The following is a 7,561-nucleotide window of genomic DNA, read 5'->3' on the forward strand; positions in this document are numbered from 1 at the left end:
TTACCTTCCCAGTTACAAACCCAGGCTGGTGGCTCCATCAGCACACGTGTTTCCCTCTCCTCTGGCAATGCTGAGTCAACTGGCTGAGCTGGGTGCGCGAGCTAGGCTGTGAGCATGTAAGAAAGTGCAGTAATAAAACAGAAATAAAGACCATTCTGCACCCCTTGAGACTTTGTTTTATTGTAGGGTTGTGGAGAGAAAGACGAAAGGTGTGCTTCCCAAGTTTGTTTATTTGTTCAAAGTTTTGATTTGTTTGTTTAATATCTGTGAATGTCAACAACCTGTATCAATTGCCATCCTCTTTTTCTCTTATAAAGATCCCTCCCACTTGAAGCTCCTGCCCCAACCGTTCAGAGGCCCTGCCTTCTCCCTCCTCCTCATTACCCTCTGCTGTCATCTGGCCTCTCATGTCTATGCACCGAAGCACTGGGCACCTGCTGACTGCCTCTTCTCCACCCTCAATCCGGTCACCATTCCCTGAGCTCCCCCTTCCACATGATGCATGAACTCCCTGGGCCTCACGCATCAACCTCCCATCTCAGGGATCTTTCCTCTCACCCTGCAGTGGCACCCACTCCCGTCATCGTATCCCAGATATGCAGTCACCAAGAAGAACACCTTTGATCTTAAAATGAAGTCACATGGCTTACTGGACTACAGCCATCACCACTGTCCCTCTTAATCACGTGAGCTAACTGTGATCATTCTTCAACCTCATCAAAATTTCCAATCCACTGATTCCACTTTTCTTTTATCTCTTCAGGTCCTCTAGTGTTTATGTTTATTACCTTTCTTTTATCTATTGACATTACAATTGCCCCCTTATAATTAAGCTCAACCTCTTCATTGTAGTAATTTTTCTAAACCAAGAACCCTGGAAGAGTTCAACTATCTACCTCCTTCATGCCTATGTGGGGAAATCGGGTGCTATCACAGAAGGAAATCACAAAGGAACAGAATCAAGTCATGGTAATTTATTATTTTTTTGACAGACAATTGTTTAGTTTTTATTTCATATTCATAAACTTAATTCTGCAATCCAGATAGACTGGGAAAGAGTAAAGAAAGTATGGAACTCAACCAACTGTGGCAAGAGCACGAATATGACAGACATTCCAAGCGGATGGGGGTGAGGGGTGGCTCTCCTGAGCTACAGAAGGAATGGTCTGGTGGTGAAGATAAAACACAAGTCAAATTTATGAGAGTTGTCCCCAGTCAGCAGTGGTGACCTTTTTGCTGGTCTTGCCATTCCTGGACCCAAAGCTCTCCCTGGCTGTCACAACATCCATGCCGTCTTTCACCTGGCCGAAGACCAGGTGCTTCCCATCCAACCACTTGGTCTTGGCAGTGCAGATGAAAAACTGGGAACCATTTGTGTTGGGTCCAGCATTTGCCATGGACAAGATGCCAGGACCTGTGTGCTTCAGGATGAAATTCGCATCATCAAATTTCTTCCCATAGATGGACTTGCTGCCTGTGCCATTACGGCGTGTGAAGTCACCACCCTGGCACATAAATCCGGAATAATTCTGTGAAAGGAGGAACCTTTACAACCAAATCCTTTCTCCCCAGTGCTCAGAACATGAAAGTTTTCTGCCATCTTTGGAACTTTGTCCACAAACAGCTCGAAGGTGACGTGGCCCAAGGGATCGCCATCGACGGCAATGTCGAAGTACACGATGGGGTTCACCATGGCTAGGCTCGAGGGGTTCCAGTGCAACGGTGTCTGCAAGGCCAAGTCATGGTAAATTTATGATCATTTACCTCAAAGTTGCCTGAGAAATTTACTGCATGCTTCACCTAAATTTATGTCACTGCTCTCATTAGCTACACATCTATTCTCCACATAATTCCTATTTCCAATTTTCTCACCAGTTCCTCTCTCCCAGTATTAGCTGACATCGCTGCCTCAGAACACTTGGGAAAATAAAATTTATCAGTTAAGAATCCTCTCAGTGTCCCAAAAGGGAAAAATCTAAAAACTTAAAAAATGTTTTGCTCATAATAAAATAGAGAAAGTACAATTCCTCCTAATAAAAGTAGCTAATATTTGTTGTGCCTCTTCTCTGTGCCAGGCTTGATCTCAGCACTTGATTTATTTGTCTCATCACATCATCACAACAATAGGCAAACACTTTTACTATTATTATTATTTTAACTCCGCAGATGGCAGAGAGTTTCGGTAGTTTTCCCAAGCCAGGCATTAACAGTGCTCTCAGCTGGAAGAGCAAAGATGTATTACAGCATTGTCCCAGTCCCAGGGGCTCTTGCTTCAGTCCCAAATTCAAGTGAAAGACTACATACATATTTCTACTCATTCCCTCCAGACACATTTTTACCCTGCAAAACTTCTCCCTCCTTCTCCTCTTCTCCCCGCTCCAACCCCTGTCAATCAGTCACCGAGGAGAGGTTAATTCCCAACGAAAGCTTTATTTTATGATTGAACCAGCTACCCCCTGGGTCACATGTTATTTCTCTGTCCCTTTGACAGGGGACATTCTCTCTTTCACTCTTTTCCCTGGAGTCAAGCCACAAATGTCCACGTTCACATTAAAGCATCAGCCCCTTGAGGAGCACCTTGATAACTGGGATGGCCAGACATATCTCCCTTTCATGGTGACTTCTACCAGAACAAGAGAAATGTCTCCTGAGTCCACCTAGTCACATCCCAGGAAACTTTGGCAGTTGGATTGGGGTCTTGGCAGGATTAGCAAACTGAGAAGAAAGAGGAAAGAGGAGGACCAAAAGCTGACTGCATACGTCCCAGGTGTCAGGAGTCCCTGTGGTCTTTGTGATGCTGTTGTAATTAACCTAGCTATTAATAACAGGAAAGGAGCAAAGGGGGAAACCAGCCATTATAGGCATGTCATTTGGACAGCTTCCCCAGGAAGCTGCAACTTTACACTCCCAGGGATCCAACAAAGGGCCATGACCAGTGAGACAGGAATCTACAGAGCACAGATGTCATGCCTCCCTCAGCTATGAAAGCTCCCTCTTTCAAGAGAATAAAAGGGAATGAAAAGTTGTTCATTTTATATTTTTATCCCTGAAATAAATGGTAATACAGTCTCTGTTCCTGGAGATCACCTGTTCTGGCATGCAATTTTATTCTGGGTTTGTCAAATAAAGGCCTGTCTGCCCCTGAAATGCTAATACCTGGATTCAAAGAAATCTTATCTGAGCTATTCACTAGAATGCAAATTCTGAGAAACAGATCTTATCTGAGCCTAAGCTATCTGAGCCAATCAGTTCCATTCAGTTCACCTGTGAGTTACAGACTCAGTGAGTTTTGCTGTATACCTGTCTCTATGGAAGTATGTCTCTTCAAGGGTCAGTGTGTTTGCCAGTAAAGAAGCCCATGTGTTTAAAAGTTATGGAATGTGTTAGCCAATTTAGCAATTTAGGGAATGTAATTGCCCACTTTTAGCTTTTTCTTCCTAACTGATCCCTCCAAAATTTGGTTATTCTTAATGAGTGAGTCATGGCAATGCATTTTGTTGCATAAATTCAGCAAGATCAGTTTCAAACTGTATAGTCTTATTAACAAAGACTTTGATTGGAATGCCATGACTAAGAGAGACATGCCTGGATTCTGTGTGTCAGCAGCAAGTCTTAAGGAATTGAGACTGACTGTCAAAACTAATTGAAGCCAACCAAAAGCCACTTGCACAAATTGCCTGGTCATGTGGTTCATGACAATCTTTCCAGGGAAGGAATGAAGGTTGATTTCCTGAAAGATGTCGAGGAAGGAACCTCAAGGCACCTTTGGGGACCTCAAGGAATTGAAGACTTGACCCAAACCTACAGGAAGTGTTGGCAAAGCTTGATGGCAACTGTGGCTTTGCTTCTCCTCCCCGAGGGACTGGCTGCTTACTAAAAGTCAATGTAAAGATTCCTTATAAAAATTCCAGCAAATCAAGTTTAAAGAGCCATATGATTGATTTGAACAATTGCTATTCTTATTGTGTCTATGCAAATAATCAGGCCAAACTAAAACTGGACTAAACACAGTCTCTTTGAAAATGAAAGTAATCTTAGGGGGAAAAAATGTGTTTCAATGGATATCACCATGCCCTGTTGTGGATATTGGACTCCAGGACAGTTCATTATCTCCAAGGTTTTGTTTTTAAGGCTGTGTCTGTGTATGTCATACAAGCCTCAGCACCTGATGACATCACCAGAGTTTTTCTAACTATAGACAATCTATCAGATTGTCGCTGCTTGCTCTTATTGCAGAAAGAGCCTTATCTCTGGAAATTTTCTCAACTGGTTCATGATTTGTTGCAGGCATTAACCTTTGTATTTTGTCTTCTTCTATTTTTGTAGAATGTAAGCCTATATCCTTATTTACCTGATTGCCTGTGCACACAAGATAGGCCTCACTATAGAAGCCATTTGCATCACAGTCTCCTGAAATGTGAGACTCAATGATCTGGACATATGGTTAAGTCAATGAAGTATGGATGGTTTATTGGCTTCACTTAAAACTGCTTTCCCACCTGGCCAGTGTGGCTCAGTGGATTGAGTGTTGTCCCATGGACTGAGAGGTCCCGGTCTGATTCCCTGTCAGGGCTCATGCTGTGGTTGTGGGCTTGATCTCCAGTAGGAGACAGCCATTCAGTGTATCTCTCTCACATCGATGTTTCTATCTCTCTCTCTCTAAAAAAATCAATAAAAACATATTTAAAAAACAAAACAACAACAACAAAAAAACTGCTTTCCCTTTTCTGCTCAAATAGTTAAGGCAGAAAGGCCAACAATTTTTCACAAGGGAAGTCTTAGAATAGTTCTCTTAGCTTAATTTGAGCTAAGTATGGTAAAGAGAAAGACTTCAAACAGTTGTGACAACCTGCCTCTAGGGAAGTCACTTCTCCAACCTAGTCAGGGACACTGAGTTAATCTTTTCCTCTATCACATGGGTTTTTACCTCTCATCTCCCAGGGACACCAGACTGACCTGGACTTTGCAGAATTAATTCCTCTTTCTTGCATAAAGACTCCTTTCCCTTTTTTGATTCCCTTTTCTTCTGTGAGGCAGGGAGACCGTCTAAACCTTGGGATAGGCAGGACTATTCTCCTTCACAGCAGGAAGCAGTTACAGAAGAGGGAAACCTGCATCCCCATCTCCTTGTAAGAATACAAAGAAGTTCCTTCTTTCTCAGGGGAAAGATACCATTGCAATTAACCTAGTTAATAACAGGAAGGGAACAAACGGGGAAACCAGCAATTAAAGGCATGTCACTTGGGCAGCTTCACGAGGAAGCTATAACTTTATACTCTCCAGGGGCCAGCAAAGGGAAGATAGATGCATGTCTAGTAAAGTTGGGGAGACTAGCAAAGGTGCTTGCTGTCAATCACACCTGGGAACAGAGATGGTTGGCCAGAATGGGCATGGCCACGGTAAGCATGCAGAAATTTGGGATACTTAATACCCTGAACAAAGAAATTTGTTCTCTTGTGCTTTTGTGTTTGTAGGACCCTTGGGAATCTTGTTCTTGGGGCATTCTCCTGTGTGGCCCATGGCCATGCAGACCCACACACACAATAGACTAATGGACTTCAGCTAGCCTGATGCTGAACTGGACCTGCCTGCAGCATGGAACAGAAACTCTGGACTCTTACTCTGCCTCTAACTTTACTAAAACCCCAGCTACACTTCTTCTATGACTGGACTAAAGAAAATGGGACTTTCAAAACCCAGGACTTTAACTCCACACAAGTAAAAATTACTCATTCGCCTGTATGAGTCTCAGAAATTTATTTTTCTTGAGATATTATAGGAACTCCACCCCCAGTAACCCCCAGTAGGGAAGAGGACCCCCTACTTATCTGCACTCACCTGGCTGTCATTTAAATTCCCAGCCACTGTGTTACTGTGTTATCAGCCCTGGTATTAACAGAGACTCTGGTGCTAGAGGAAGAGTTTGCTCTGTGTAGAATTCCATCCCCTCTTTCTTGTTGAACGCATATTGGTTTTAAGATAATTTCTCTGGAAAAAGAAGAAAAGTGTCTCTGTCTTGGGATTTTGTATTCATAGAGAGAACAGCATTTCAGCCTGGTGAGTTACATTCTTGCCATGATCTCCAGCACCTTTGGTCCTCAGATTACTTATTCTACACTCATCAGAACAATAGTCTTCTCCTATTTACTTTGTAGGGTTGAAGTGAGGAATAAATTAAACATGCATAAGAACAGATTTGAAAATTTCACACACACACACACGCACACACATAGTTTGTTTGAAGTATTACAGATGTCCCTCACTAATTTTTTCATGCTGAACATAAGAAATATTATTGCTCAAAAAAAAAATCTTTCCTTAGAAAATGTTTATTATTGTGATTTTCAGTTTTCTTTGACTTGTCTCAGTTTGGGGGTGACGGAGTCAGTGCAAAGCAGGAGATGAATAACAGCCGCAAGACAGCACAGCAGTGCTCCTCAAGGGCAGTGTGTGTTTAGGGCCTGACTCAGCAGTCCCGGGCGGGGACTAACGTTCTGAATTCCCATCAATTCATAGATATTACTGATGCTGCTGATGCAGAAATATCACAATAAGCAGTAAAGCTTTAGATGTCTGGTTTGGGAAATGTCCTCAACTAATCTTCTATGCACAGGAAATTCCCCAAAGAAGAAGGTAGAGAAGCAGAAGGGGGGAAAGAAGGGGAAAGGGAAAGGCGTTACCATGTAGCAAGTGCTTTCTGCACCCAAGGGAAGGTTCTAAATGCTTTTCTTGCTATATCTCATTTAAAGTAAAAGAAAAAAGAAAATACACCTTGATTTTAGACTTCCCAGCCTCCATAATTGTAAAACATAAATTTTTGCTGTTTAAAACAAACAAACAAAAAAGAGCAAACAAACACACACAAAAATGAAGTTGAACTACTATTATTTCCATTATACAAGTAAGGTCACTGAAGTTTGAATAAGAAAAAAGACAAACTTCTATAAACTAATGAAAAGAAGACTCAGATGGGAATTTAAAATAATGCAGCTGCTGTGGAAATGTTTGGCAATCATTCAAAAAATAAAAATAAACATAGAATTGCTACCATAGTTAGTAATGTTTCCAAGTTTCATTTATGCTGTTGCATGTATCAGAATATTATTGCATTTTTAACGCTGAATAACATTCCATTGGATGTATAAAAGACATTTTGTTTATCCATTAATCTGTCCATAGACATTTGGGTTGTTTCTATCTTTTCACTATTATGAATAACGTTATGAACATTTTGTACAAGTATCTATTTGAGACCACGCTTTCAATTTCTCGGTATACACGTAAGATTAAATTGCTAGATCATATGGTGATTCTATTGTCGGTTGAAATTAGGCTCTTCCACAGGATCCTGAGGAAAGCATTTTATGATGCACCCATGAGAAATTGTGGTGTGGCAAAGTGATTTATTTGTGATGCAAAAATCAAAGGACTTCCCCTCCTGGGTCTCAATGTCCCATCTTTGTCCAACCCACCATGGGCAAAGTCCAACCACGTTTTCAGCAAGGCGGAGACAAGGCCAGTGTCCAGAGTTTCTGTTTCATATCAGAGTTTAGTCCTTTGG

General features: G+C 41.8%; 1 pseudogene; it reads right to left on the reverse strand.

Annotated features, from left to right (window-relative positions):
• Positions 1-1,196: 1,196 nt before the first annotated feature.
• On the reverse strand, positions 1,197-1,693 carry LOC118640150 (annotated as a pseudogene).
• Positions 1,694-7,561: the final 5,868 nt, after the last annotated feature.

The sequence above is a fragment of the Molossus molossus genome, unplaced genomic scaffold (genome assembly GCF_014108415.1).
Source record: "Molossus molossus isolate mMolMol1 unplaced genomic scaffold, mMolMol1.p scaffold_m16_p_22, whole genome shotgun sequence".
Lineage (NCBI taxonomy): Eukaryota > Metazoa > Chordata > Mammalia > Chiroptera > Molossidae > Molossus > Molossus molossus.